This window comes from Sparus aurata, chromosome 9, assembly GCF_900880675.1.
Source record: "Sparus aurata chromosome 9, fSpaAur1.1, whole genome shotgun sequence".
Lineage (NCBI taxonomy): Eukaryota > Metazoa > Chordata > Actinopteri > Spariformes > Sparidae > Sparus > Sparus aurata.
Genome location: NC_044195.1, coordinates 30,182,906 through 30,198,199, shown reverse-complemented (window position 1 = coordinate 30,198,199; position 15,294 = coordinate 30,182,906). Strand labels below are relative to the sequence as shown.

General features: G+C 45.6%; 1 protein-coding gene across 1 annotated transcript in view; it reads left to right on the top strand.

Annotated features, from left to right (window-relative positions):
- The window catches only part of calcrla (calcitonin receptor-like a), a 31,566-nt gene that overhangs the window by 2,407 nt on the left and 13,865 nt on the right, over positions 1-15,294 (top strand). The gene's annotated exons all lie outside the window — the stretch shown is intronic.

The window sequence follows — 15,294 nt, the reverse complement described above, 5'->3', positions numbered from 1 at the left end:
GTTTTGGCGAACGGGTGGCGTGAGTTTTGCACTTTCATTGAAATAGTTTTTAGAGGCTAAATCATGTGTTCGGCACGACTTGTTGATCATCACACGACCTCCAACACGACCCTCCACCTTTACTCCTCTCCGTGCAGTGTGAATGTCATGCCGCTTCACTGACACAACGTGTTGGAAGGGAATAAATGTGACTCATGAAATTCATTTTCTGAGTTACTACACTTGATCGTGATTTGGAAATTGTCACAAAAGCAAAGCCGAGTCAGACAGTTCTCACGTCACTGTCCGTCATCAGGACTCTTTGGACTGCGATCGTGTCGGAGCTGCCAGTTGGCAGCGCCGTGTGATGAGTCTGTGAGGCCTTTTTTTTCTTTTTTTCTTTTTTTTTCCTCTGACATCTCCAAACGCCCGCGGCTTACACCAAATACATGAGCTGATTGTGAAGCGGGGGAAACGTCATGCAGCCCATCAGATTTCAACCCCCCGAACCATCCCGCAGAGCGTTCGCCGCCTGTGCCCAGAAAAACGGCTATTAAAAACGTGGGTGAGACAAAAGGTCTTGGCAGCGTAGCTCCCAAAGCCCTCGCCATCTCCGCGGCCTGATGGACGTGTTCCTGAAGCGATGGCATTTGGAAGGTCGTGCCAGTGGAATCTCATTCACACTGTAGCTGATACTGCTGCACAGTAGCTCCGTTGTTCGTTCAGGGTTGGGTTTAGGATCGTGTTTCCGCAGGGAAGCGTTAAAAAGGTGTGATTTTTTATTTTTTTTTTTCCCCTCTTGCCTTTCATTTAGGGGCAGTTGCCGTGATATTAAAATGGCTGTGCGGCGATTACATGCGTCTTTAACTGATCCGCGATCCTGCACAACACTGCTGGCGAGCGGCTCCGATGAGAGCAAAAGGCTGGCCGATTCGCAGGCACAAGAGTAATGACGGCGCTCGTGAAACTTCACCCCTCGTAAATCATCGTGGCACACTTGGCTCCTGCACTCTGCTTCTTATTGATTTACCTCCTATGTCCCTTGTCCCCGTTGCGGAGCGCTCACACGTATTTATTGAAGGATGCGTGAGCCAATTTGGTCGTCTTTCAGCATCTTTTACTGTCCTTCAAGCTCATTCGGGCCGAACCTTCATTGTGTTTCAGCCCGGATCAAATCAGCGACCCAGGTGTACATTATATGTTTTTTCCTGCCGGTGCACCCCCGGCTGATCTTATCGCATTACACAAAAGCACAGTGATGCACATAAAGCACTCCGGCCTCAAAGCGCTCCCCTCAGGTTCTGGATTCGGTTTCCGGGATGTGAGACCTTTTGAAGGTAATTTTTCCGCTCATACATTATGGAGGGTCATTTTTCTTCCCTCCCAGTTTTCATTTCAGCCCACATGGTGCCGGACGAGACCTGTCACGGTGCCTAATGTCCTCGCAGGCAGCATCTGCGAGCTTTTGTCTGAGTGCAGCGGCTGGCAGTGTGGGCTGCAAGAGAGGGACAGTGGACAGAGGCTGTGCGGTTTCTAAGGGTGTTCCATGTTTGTGCGAGCTAAACAAACCGTCAGTGACACGCAGGCTTCCTGATTTACTGTGTGGGAGGGGGCTTCTGGCATATGGAATAGAGGAAATGGCCCCTGGGAAGCTGTGTTTGTCAGCCTGTTTGTCTTCCAAAGGTGAACCTGCAGTGCCTCTTTTTTTTTTTTTTTAATTCCTGCAACAGCACTGACACATTCAAATGCCAAATCGCTTCCTGCTCCAGCCCAATATATATATATATACACACCGCTTCGGACCTCTCATCCACCCTGCGTCATGAGCAAACGTCCGTTGCAGACGTTTTTTTCTGCTGCATCCCCAATTAGCTAACCTACTCTACTGTGAAAATGTGACTATTATTATTGTCAAACCCAGGCGGCCGTGAGCTGTGCCAGAAACCGCTCGACATCATTGCAATTAATTGGTTTCAGAGGTTAATAGAAGTCCCATATTGCAGCGTGCCATCGTCCGTACTCTTTATACTAGTCATGACCACAAGCTCGTAGACCGACCTTGATGAAAAAAAACTGAACATGGACTAGCTTGGGGGGGCGTCTCGTTGTTTTTAGTTCAACCAAAAAGCTCCAGCAGAAGGTTATTTTTTGCAAATGTATAAGCTCGGAGCACGTGGTATCTGTTCGATTGGTCTTTAAGGACGTTTCTACAGGTGGCATGTTATCAACAGGTTTCCCGAATTTCCTCTCATACAGTATTTGAGAGTTAAAGATCCGGAAACTCAGTTTTCATCGTAGCACACTCGTGTTCGCAGTGAAAGCATTTTGTCACACCATCCTGCAGGCACACGGAGAAACCCGAGCCTGGTTAGTGATGACGTGAATAGCTCCCCTGGAGGTCAAGTCTAGGGCCCACAGCAGGCACACGGAGGATATTCCTTGACATCCTTGGGGCTGTTTTTAAAAGTGAGTTTGACCGAGGGCCAGGTTTATTTTTGCCGCGGCAATACCTCCGGGGGAACCACTCGCAGGGCCCCTGCTCGCAGCCTGCGTCGTTCATCCATCAAGAATATCATTTATTTCACCGGCTCTTTTGTTTGACAGCACTTCCGTGTTGTTGTTGTTGTTTATTGGTTCGGTGTCTTTATCGAAGCGTGTCCAGTATCTCACCTTGGGAACCTGGGAATTTCCTTTTCTGGCTGACACAGAATGTGAGCGTGGCGCGTTTGGAAATGTTCGGATTGGATGGAATGACGCTGACAATTGGAGGATCGGTGCGTGGCGCTCGACTCGCCTGCAGAGGGATCGCAACAGGGCATCTTTCCAGGTTCATCATGTGTCCGCGGCCGGCGGGAAAAAAACGGCTGATAATTGAGTTGAAGCGCTGTTGATGAAATCCTCTGATACGAAGAACCATCCCCCCCCCCCCATGCCAGGATAAAATCTGAAAGAACACCCATTTAAAGTCTCTCGGCAGTTTTCTTGGCCTGATAATCCCCTTCCGGCTGTATGCCAGCGTAATGACTGCTAATCGCTGCAACAAACACAGCCACGAAACTAGAAAATCTGCGAAAAAAAGCAACAACCAGTTAGGAAATATCACACAGAAAAGGGAACAGAAAACCCTGCGCTGAAAGCCTGAGCTGTTGTGTGAAGCCGTCAGCCTGCCGGTGCACTTAATGCACTTGACAGGGAAAGTCGAGTGACCTGTGAAAAATTGGGTTCCGTGTAGTGGAAAGAATTGGCAGAATTAACCACTTTCCCACCAGACTCCACTGTGATGCCTCAGGTTAAAGCAGCGCGCACATGCTCAGCAGGTTAGGCTATTTAAAGAACCACAGGAGCTAAAGCCGCATCAAAACATTTACACTGACACCAAGGAGAATAACTAGCAGCTATGCAGGTGCAATGCACAGAGGAGCCCGCTTTATTTTTAAGCAGTGTATTTTTACGTCGGTATTTGTGCTATTTTTTCCTTTGCGTAGACCGGAGGCCTCTGGAAACGGATCCCTTCTCCACGGTGAGACTTGTAGTGTTTGTAGTGTAGTGTGTCCGGTTTTACAAGTAGTTTGACATTATGGGAAATACACGAGGTTCATGTCACTCCCGTGTCTGTATGGTAAAGACGGTGCTGGTTCTTGGGAAGCTGTGTGAAGCATAAACTAAACTGAATGTGTCAGTTACTCGTGACTAATCCTCCTACTTTGTTAGCTTCATTGATTTTTGTAGATCGACGCTTATTCTGAGTTCGATGGCAGCAACATTTTTCAAAAAAGTTGGGAAAGGGGCATCGAAAGACTGAAAGTTGTGCAACAGGTGATGAACTGGTAACAGTGACAGTATCATGATTGGTTATAAGAAGGGCATCCAAGAAAAAGGCTTTTGTGGGCTCAGAAACAAGTTTGTTTGCATCTTGATTTTATTTCCATTTGACACGGCGCTCATCGTTTTTGGACTCCCAACTGTAGTTTGATCTTGTGTGTCAGTCTCTTGTTTGTACGCACGTCTGTACAGCCTAGGAGACCATTAGCTTAGCGTAGCACTAAGACTGAAAATGGAAAGAGTGCTACTCAATCAGAGGTAAAGTACCATGTAATCTTTCGCGTCAGATGGTTGTCGCCCCTAGAAAAGGGCGCACGCTCTCAAAAAGTATTCGGCAGGTGATTGGATGGACCGTCTGTCTCTCATCGTATATTGTTGGAGAGCACTGCTATTAATTCGAACTGCAGAAAAGCAAAAATATCCTTCCACCATGAGAAGCTTTCAGTGGCGTTCTTTGCCTTTCTTTCAATGACGTGTACACCATTTCTGATTTACCTGATGCTACAGCAGCATCTGTGTTCACCTCCTGAAGAGCCGCCGTTGTCGTTTCTTTAGCTGGTCGTCAAACGTAATCCACCTCTGTAGCTGCCAGTTGTTCCTCACAGGATGCCGATTGGTCGGAACCACTTTGGTTCAGACATGAGCGCTTAACTTATAGCCTGGCATGTTGGATTCATACGATTACACAATCGCGTGATTTTGCAAGATACAGAAAGATAATCCACCCACCAGCACTTCTAATGCTCCTAAATTAACGCGTCACATTCAGTTTATTCAATTCGTGCAAAGTCCAAAATGTCAAAACATCAAGTTTTAGCGTGACTGGGTTACATGCGGTTATATGTGTGGTTTTGTATGGATTTAAAAACTTGGATATAACGTGTTAATGTGTTTAATAGGTGCTGGTTGGAATATTTTGTTGTCTTTGTTCAGAACGGACGGTGGTGAAACGAAGCACAACTTTTCTTAAAAAACACTCCGCTGCAAGTCAGTCATGCATCGCAGGTGTACTTGTTGTTCTTCCTGGCCTCACGCTGTTTTTATAATGAAGCCATCTGATTAATTTAACATCTGAAACCTGTGACAAGGGCCCCTCGACTCCCCGCTGTTTTATGAGCTCAAATCTGGCTTTACGGGGGCTCTTTTTGATGAGCATTTTACAGAACTCACAGCAGGCGTTCATTTAATTCTGTGTCCAGCTCTGAGGACGTTGGTTCTGTGATGTTAAGCGGCCCTGATACAATAACAGTGCGTCTGCGTCCGCCCCTGAGCCCCGCGGCTGGTGCCCTCCGCTCCGCGTTGATAATGCCGCCGCCGTGTTTGGATGTTTTTTCCAGAAACCTTCCCCGCGGTACGCGAAAATTGCTTTGTGACTCATGCAGCCGACTGCGGAGTTCAGCCGCTGAACATTTGGCATCGTTGGTAATTTGTTAGCTGCTTGATAATGTTTTCACAACTCGCGTTAAAACTGACGGACCTTTTTAAAAAGCCGACACGTACTTGACATTCAGCGCAGCATGACTCACCTGTGTTGCAGGCTGTTTTTGTTTTTTTCATGGGTGCTTGTTTGAGTGTTTGCTCATCTTGAACATGCTGTACTGTACGGTGCTAATAAGGATGTGAAACCACATCCTGGAGGACCAACGTGAAACTCTGTGCTCATGTTCGACAGGAGCAATATTTAGAGCACATTGTTCCCCTGGGATGAGTCTTTTTTTTAGCTTGTTTAACTGATTTCAAAACATTTTTCCTCTCAGTATTCAGTATTTCCCTGATTGCTAACAGACGTAACAGAGACTCCTTATGGAAAAACCTCTCACTGTAAACTGCCAAAATATTTTTAAACACATTAATTGGCTTTCATGAATCGAGACTTCGTAACAGTTTAGGAGTAATGTATTCTTGATTCATTCAAGTCGATTGTAGTTGGAAATAGAGCTGCAGCGATTAATCGATTGACTGATTTTTCGTTTTGTTAATACAACTACCTCGGTAATCGGTGAATTGTTTCAGTCATTTTTTTTAAAGCAAAAGTGTCAAACGTTTGCTGGTTCCAGCTCCCTAAATGGGGGATTTGCTGCCTTTTTGTCATTCGTGTCAGTAAATGAAGAGTCTTTGGGTTTTTGGATTGTTGGTTTGACAGAAAGAAGTAAATTCAGAAACTCTGTTGAGCATTTTTTTGACATGATAATGCTTAGTTTCAGTGTTAACGCTCCAGTGAAGCTGTGTCATGAGAAAGATATTGCTGCTAGTGATGAACCCACAGATGGTGATCAACATCTTGGCGTCTTTCAGCTCACTGTTTTTGATTTCGGCCTTGCGATTTCTGCCACCAATAACCTTATTTCAAGCTACAGCAGGCAACTCACTGTACCACTGTACCCTGACCAGCGTTGAACATCAGACCGACAAAAACGGCAACTGGCTCGTGAGCGCGGTGGAGTTTTAAGCAGCTAAACAGTCAGATATCAATCTCATCTACAGGAAAGTGAATGTTCGATTCATAAAGACTCCAAATGAACGCTGGTGTTGCTCTGCGTCTGCCGGACGTGGAAACTGAAAGCTGTGCTGCCAAGACATCAACTTTAACACCAACTTGAGATGGCGACACGTCAACATTGTCCCCAAGTGGCTTGAAAAACATGTGAGCAGCTTTAAAGTTAACGGCAAAGACAGCCACACAGATCCAGGCAGATTCAAACAGAGCGACTGATATTTCAGAAGGATTGCATTTGTATTCATCGACGGAGCATTAATCCCTGATGATTCTGAACCACAGTTTGCATGCATTTACCCTAAATGATAATCCTACAGTACCCTACCTGTGCAAATCAGATAGAGTATGATTAAAGCACGATTATTGTGATGGAAAGACGGCCTGTGCTGTTTGAAATGTAATTCTCATATTAATGATTGGCGTCTAAAGGAAGGAGAACTCCACTGGACGCACCGCACCTCCACCCACCAGCCCATCCCCACGCGTTTTCTATCCGTCTCACTATAAAAAAGGGCACACAACATGTTCTGTACCGGCGCTGAACTTTGGCATTGGAGGAAGATCGTGCACGACAGATTCTTTCAATATTCATAAGTCCTCGAGGATACTGCGCTGCATCATCTGTCCTTTAGCCGTGCTGCCTCCAGGGCTCGAATGACCGCTGTGAACGGCTCTACCTCTGACATCGCCAAACAGTATTTTAGCACGAGCGTCTCCTTTCTTACTTTCACGAGCTACATTTGGTGTTTGGACGCAGTCTTTTCCCTCCGTTTCAGCACCATGCTTGTAAGCGGATCCGTGTGCTCTTCCCTGAGAGCGTTGGCATGCTGGCAATGAGGGCGTGAATGCAGTGACATGAACACTTCGGCATCTGGGTTGTTGTCCGCGCCGGAGGACAACCCTCCCTCCCTTGCCATGTTAATGCAAAGAATATGGCGTGCATCAGTCAGGGCGGGTTGGACGGAGCGTCGAGGAGGTCTTTTCATGCAACAAGGAGGACTCCTCCCTCACATCTGTGTGGGATTGTTATTGTTTTCCCTGACATCTGGCGGTGCCCTTGGCAACTCGGAGGGCTCGCATGAGGTCTGCTCTCACGTCCAGGGCTCGGTAACATCACAGGCTGAGATGTTAAAAGTCTGATTCAGTTTTTTTCTTCAATCACATGGGAGAGATTATCTGAATGTAAAGCTGAGCCCGTGAGGGAAAAAAAAGACCACAAGCTATATTTGGTGTTGCTGATTGAGAGAGGAAGCTCTGAGATTGCTTCCACGCCGTTCTTAAAAGCTTCTCCTCCTGTTTCTTGTATTCCCGTGCCCAGCACCTCCTGCAGACAGCTAGGCCTTTTTTTTGGGGTGGGGGGGGGGGGGGTTGTCGGAGAACTTCCTGTTTCACGAACCCTTTTCTATCCGCTCTCCTCAATCATCAGCTCTCATTGTGCTCACGAAATGACGGACAACAGCGGGAGACCGGTGCTTGCTGGAAGCTGAACCCGTTCCTTCCTCCCCGTCCAGGTCAAGACTTCCTTGTCAGAATCACTCACAATTTCTCGAAACCGAAAATTGACTCTATACGCCGACACATTCTTGAAGGAGCCCGTGGTCAAGTTAGAACTAATACATTTTACTTTATACATTTTACTAATACATTCGATGCTATCAAGTATCTTAAGATGTTGTGTCGTTTCATACAACATTTCAATACGTAGTTAAACTCACCAGCGTCAGTGAGGTAATAAGCGTGTAGCTCGTCGTGCAAATATCTGACACTGCCGGTGATTTGCTGTCTACTGGCTTGCAGGAAAAAACGCTATTTTGCAGTCAGAGGTGGGCGGACCGCATGAATGCGCTAATGATTGGTTAAAACAGATCATAAAATCTGTATCATTCAGGAACCAGTGTTGAAATCAAGGTATCCGTATCAAATCTTTTCCCCGATACCCAGCCCTAAAACCTGCATCATGTAATGTTAGTGATGTCAGTTGTGTCATTTATGTAACTCACTTTGAAGCATAGGTTCACTGACCAGGCTGCTGGATTCGATGCACGGGGAGTGAGAACAGCCTGGATATACAGATGGAACCTTTTATCAGACAATAATTAATACAAGCAAGAGAACACAGTAAAAAACAAAACAAAAAAACAGTGTGAAGCATCACAAGGTTTATATTATCAGGCCTTGTTTAAAATCCTGTCCAGGGCACTACAGTTTAAAACAGCTAGTGTTTAAATGATTTGCACTGTCCTCTCTAAGTTCTGCAGCCGCTGACGGAATCAAAGAGAGGTTATAAATATAGTCCTATTATCTGCAATGATGCGATTTTAAAAGCGAACACATGTATCCTCAGACGGATCCAGCTGGATGCAAGATGTGGTTTTGCTCATTAGATTCGGATGATGTGCTTCTCTCACACCTGCACTCCTCGAGCTGTTTCCCAACAAACGCTGCGGTTCAGGTAACGCAAGCCCGTCCGACACGGACGCCAACCTGCGACGCGTGTTGCACGTGCAGCCGCATGTAAAGTGAACCTGGGCTGTCGGTGTCAAGTAAACGCATCACGGTACAGAAAATGGTGAGAAACAGTGGATAGGCGTTGGTGTGGTCACATCTGATCCGACGCGTATCACCTCCGGGGTGTTTCGGAGGTCAGAAGCCGTCTTTATGTTGTGGACGTGGGGCTGACGATGAGTGTCAACGCTGAGAGAAAAGAGTCCGCGTGATGGGATGCAGCACACATATGCAGAGAGTGTTGAAATGTCTCAGTGGGAGCATACACCCATACGTAATGGGTGGTGTACATTCTGACATCAGCACATTTTATCCAGTGGATCGTAGTTCCTTAACCACAAATTAGCTTTTTTATTTCCAAGCATCGCGTCTTTCAGTCGCTTCATGTTTCAGGAGAAATGTTGCAGTCATGCTTTTGGTCTCGTGTGGAATGCGACCTCTGTCATGAACCCGTGCTCCATCTCGACTCGGATATTATCCCAACACCATCCACGCCCCCCCCCCCTCGTTTAATCCACCAGCTGTAGACCTCTGAACTATTACCGAACAGCTCAACTAACGATTTCTGTTGATTCATCTGACGAATGTTTAATCTGTTTGTTGTTTGGTCTATAGATTGTCAGAAAATGGTGAAAGCTCATCCGTGACCAAAAGAAATCCAGTTCACTGTCATAGAGGAAACCAGAAAACAATAATAAACAGAACAATGACTCTTCATTTACTGTCAACAACGACAAAGAGAAGCAGCAAATCGTCACGTTTAAGAGACTTGGCGAGCCACGTTTATCATCTCTGCTTGAACAATGACTGAAACGATGAATAGGTTGTCACAATATTGTTGGCGACCAATTCTCTTTTTCTATTTGACAATGAAATATACATCTGATACATCCTGAATTCTCCTGGAGGGCGCAGTCTGTGCTGGAAACATGAATACTATATTTATATGCTTGTATAAATCTATCTGTGCTTGGAACATGACCCAGAACCAAAGGTTCTCTGACTCCCACTGTTTATCGAGATGATATAAGCCTGCAGGTCATTTGTAATCAGATCCAGAAGGCACGACTGTGCTATTTCCCGTGCTGGCTAGTTTTCTTGTCTTTTTTTGTTTACCGCACGCACGAGAAACTTACCCCAGTGACCAGTTTTGTGTTTGGCTTTCGGAGACTGATAACTGACTCGAGCAAACAGTTCAGTGTTTGTTTTTCGCCTGATCACCAGATGCTGCTGGACGTGTGTAGTATCGGTTTAGATTGTCTGAGTTTTTGGGTGAAAAGGAGCATTTTCATTCATGTGTGCCGAGAAAAAAAATATTCCTTTAGAGGGTTTATCGGGTTGTTTTACTTGTTGAAGTGCCACAATCTTAAAATGATAGACCATGGATAATAAACATGTTTAAAATGAAAGTCACCGTGGCATCTATTTCACTGTCAAACTGCCGAACTATGTCACGGTGGTGCTTGTGAGAAGGAGAACTGATAAGATGAACGGTAATAAGAGAGACACGGAGCAGAAACGGCAAACACTTGACGTACTGATTGCCAGAGCTTCATCAGCGCTCATGGCTGCTTCCCTCGCTAGTTAAGCCTGCATTGTGCCATAGAAGAGAGGCGGTAATGATGTTATAGGCTGTCAACAGCCTAATGGACATCCGAATGCCACTGAGCGGAACTCGGAGCGCGGGGCGCCGAAACGTCCTGTGAGTGCAGAAGGATGTTTACAGCGCAGCACAACATCTCCGCGTGGACAGAGAAGGGAGTCCAGCTCCGGCATGGCGCGAGAAGACAACAGCTGTCATGCAAAGGCTGTTTTTTTTTTTCCCCCTCTCTCAGGTATCTTTCCGCACGCTGGCCGATGTAACAGGTGACGTCAGCTCTTGTGCAAATTGAACATGACTAACCACTTCTGTGAAACCCTCGGCGGTGCTACAGATAATAGTGGACCACCCACAGGTCACGCCGCTCTGCGGTTGGATGGAGGTGACCCAAACACACCAATAATCAATTGTTGTTCTCTCAGCTCTCAGCTGGAATTAGCAAAGAATATTCATGCAGGATGAGATTTTTTTATTTCGTCATTTTCATTATTTTTATAGAGTTTTTTTTTTGGGTTTGGCGTGTGTTCGTCACGGATTCTGTCACTTCGCTGCTAATGTCTGCCTGCATGGAGGAGCGGAGTGGTTTGGAGGAAAGCTCGTTTCTCTCAGTGGCTTTGTCATTTTCTACCTGACATACGACCCGAGATATTCAAATAGTCTTTGACTTCAGAATACTGTTAATAATAGAAGAGATGATGAGTCGTCTAAAAGGATCTCTGCATCGATTTCTACGTCATCTTCAAGAATCTGGTCAGCAGTAGAGGCAGCAGATAACATCTCGTCGGTTGTGTACTTCAGCAACGACATTTGCTAACTTCAATGTTTGACAAGGACACAGTGGTGTTGTGTCCGTCCACTCGGCAGAGTAAATGATGGCCACGTACGTCTCTATGAACCACAGATACCGATGTTCACTTTTCAATATTGTGACAAAGCAATCTTGCTGGGTTTAAACACAGTAACAACTTGGTTAGGGTTCGCGAAATATCCTGTTTTGGTACAGCGGCGGACTCGGCTGTATAATTTCTAAAACTTTTATTTGAAAAATGACACGTGACACTGGCCAGGAAATCCAGGATGACTACAGATCCTGAAGAGACAATGGAAATCTTGCTCTGGCCTCCAGAGTTAACGGAAACAGCTTCATTTTATACTCGCAAGTTGTATATTCCTTTTAAAGAAATACCTGTCTCATTAAGAATACGTCTGTGAAACATTCCCCGTGACAGACAGGTTCAGTCTAAACATGCAAAATGTTTCAGAGACAGATAAACTGCACTTTTCTCAGAAGGTCATGGAGACTGAATCGGAGCTAAATGTCCTGTTAATACTCAACGTTGCTTTGTCTGGTGGCCAGGAACAGTCATAAACACGCAGTCACCGCCGGCGTTGTCTTATCTTAAAAAAGATGCATTTCGTCCACACCGGCTTCTGTGCCAGACGAACATTCAGAGCGCCAACCAGATCCCTCGAGGCAAGCGAGAGTCAGTTCTGCTCTCTGAGCTGAAGAGGAGGCTTCTTTCTTGGGATATTGAACATTTTTCCACCCACGACCTTCGTCCTTTTCATTCATTCATACAGCTCATGGCAGAAGAACAGAACTTCATATCGATCTCGTCATAAGGGTCGGAGCCAAAAGCACCAGAGCTAAAAGCACCGTTAATATTGAATGTTGATTGGTCTGGCTGCCAGGAACAGAGCTGTGGATGCAGTAAACATTTTATAACGTGATCAGATATCAGGCCTGTATGTCTGTCAGCTGGTTTTAGAGCTTGCGCTGCCCCCAGTGGCCAAAACGACTTCAAAAGCAGCTTTAAAGTGATGTTAAAAAGTATCCATTTTCAAGCTGAGACATCTCGTGGCCCGATGTACCAGAACTAAACATTTCCAGTGAACATAAATGATTATAAATGAGTTCCGTACCGGTTGTCAGCGCGGGACGAGGTTGCTTTGGGACACAAAGAATTGAAACCATATTCTCCGTGTATTGAACCGAAAGAGATTGATTGGAGCAGGAGGTACTTATGAGCATCCACTCTTCAGTCTTTTGATCACAATCATTACAAAAACATGTCGTTATTCAAAGAGAGCCGGCCGGATCAGGCTCGTCCTCGTTGGCTTTTAAATGTCACCTCTAATCACCGTGAAGCCACTATCAGTTACTGTAAGTCATTTATATTGTTTCCGTCATAAACCGAAGGTAATCAAGGCCGAGGTGAACGAAATGTCATGATGGAAATTCCCGTGATGACTGGATTCCACTGAGACGGGAGGAGGTCGGAGCTTTTTTCTCGTGCATCACCGCCTTTAGGATGAGGAGAATGTTGCTTTTTGACCACGAAAAAAAATAAGAGGCAGCAGCCAAAAAAAAAAAAAAAAAAAAAAAAAAGCTGGATTAAGAAACACATCCCGACTAGCTTTAAGCAACATTCAGGCAGCTATTGTGAAAGCTCCGTGTGAAGCTCTGTTCCGTGTTTCCATATGACAAAATACATCCTCTGTATCTCTCTTGCTAATGTACGAAACGTAGCCTTTGCCAAGAAAACAGCTCGGGAACTTGGCAAAGTAGGTCGCCGTGTGTGTGCGTGTGTGTGCATCTGTGTGTGTTCGCACGCATGCATGTGTGCGACAGAGCAGCTGATCTCTCCCTGGCTGTTTCTAATTTGCACGTCGCCATAATGTTTTACAATCCCCGCTCTCAGTAAGACCCTCCTCTCCCCAGTGTGCTGCGCGTTTAACGCCGAGCAGACTCGCCGAGGCGCGGGGCCAGTCGCCTCCGTCACAGAGCTGCGGGGAGACGACGCCGACTGGGTCAAATCTGAGAGTGATGTGCTGAGCGACGACCCCCCGCATCGCCTCCCTCCGCTCGTCTCACAGTGTGTCGCAAGACTGTTGTTTTCGTCAGTGAGAGGAGTTTGTTTTGGCTACGAAACGGTTCATGTTCTCGCTCGCAGAAAAGTCCGAAGCTTTATGTTAATCATTTGCTGCATCTAAAGTATTTACAGCAGATGAACTGCTCATGTAAAGCAAGTTAGGGGGAATAAACCTTTTTGTTTTGGTATTAATTTGAAGGTAAAAATGCTCCAAACCAGATGATTGATAACAGTTTGATGATGCACAGGTTTCCAGTTATTAAAACCTATTGAGGATAAGAACCACGTTGACACAATGTCATTAGAGCTCATTCGCTGATGTTTTACAGTGTTAAGGGGAAGAAAAGCATCGTGCTCATGTTCTCCCAAACGTATCTACCAGTCGTATGTTGCGTGACGTCGGTCGGATCCCCCGTGACTCATGGAAGTTTATGGAGAAATCTGCGCTCGCAGCAGTTGCAACACCAACACTGACGACATGAGGTCAACTTCGGTTAGTGAGACTAAACGACTCGTGTCTGAATCACTGACGAACGTGCATGTACTTCCCTTTCCTTCATTCATTCATTCATTTATACAGCTTACGGCAGAAAAACAGCTCTTCATATTGATCTCGTCACAAGTGTCGGAGCTAAAAGCATCGCTAATATTGAACGTTGATTCGTCTGCTAGCCGTGGACGCAGAAACAACTTTATAACATGATCAAATTCGTATGATGAACACTAATTTTCTTGCGAGCTTCATTGAACAGAAACCACCTGTAGCTCAAACAGACCTTGTATTGACACTGTTGTGCTGCCGCAGTGTCGGTTAAGCTCTTCCATTCCACCAATTTTAAGAAGACTTGAGATGATACAAATACAAATGTTGACCTGGTTCCTTCGGGGTATGACAGACGTTATTACACTGCACCTCTGAATGGGATGTAATCTACTCCTGATACCGTGCACCTCCATGTGTCATCCTGGGTTCAGGTTCTCTCTCCGTCCCATCTTTCCTGTCTCTTTACTTCGCAGCTGTGAGGTGTAAAAAAAAGAAATGCTTGTTAAATAGTTTCACACTGAAAGCGATGCCGCTACGAGAACCTAGATTTGTGTCAGGTATTCTAACAATGCTCACAACCTGTTTCTGGTTACGCTTGGTTGGCAGTGTGAAGCTGTCGGCCCGTGCTGAGGAGCACTCATGACGAAAATAACACAATAAAAGAAGGAAACAGATCTGCAGACAAGCTGCAGAGCAACTACTGGCATCGAAATACAAACCAAAAGTTGTCTTTGTCTAGTAGCACACAGAGAGAAAGACGTGATGAAGACGCAGCCCTGTCACTCTTTGATAGTTAACATTAGCTGTAGCAGGCAGGCTGGATTTATCTAAATCTACCTGAGCACACTCGACGTTTTGCAAAGCGGATTTGTGCAACCTCGGGGAAACGCTTCCGTTTGGATTTCGTCTCATCTGTTATGCAGCAGCAGCGACATGAAATCCCAGTGGCCTGCAGCTTCGCCGCAAAACACCTGTCTGGGATTCTGCTCTGACGAGATACAAACAGCACCTTTAAAAAAATAAAAATAAAAATGAAACGAGTAACACCTCCGATAACTCATTTAAAACTGCTGTCACATTGGAGAATTGTTAGGATAGATTGCAGAGGAGATACAGCCGATGAAACACACGGCAGCGGTGAGAGGACTCGGGTCTCAGCTGTGCTTACACGTCTTTTGTCAGGGAACCAGAACCTTGTTGGATTGATGCGGTTTTGTTCCGGCTGCTTATTTTGTCAGCTGTGTTGTCGTTCCTTTGATCGTGAAGCCAAATTACCTTAACTCAAACTGACTCAACATACACAGTTAAAAGTTTACTGTTAAGGCAACACGTCCTCAAACCTAAAACAGAACAGGTTGATAGTTTTGAGTTATTTTTTCAAGAAAAAAAGTGAAACGTTTTGCAGGTTCCAGCTTCTGATATGAAAAGATTTGCTGCTTTTCTTTGTCCTTTCTGTTAGTGAATGAAGAGTCTT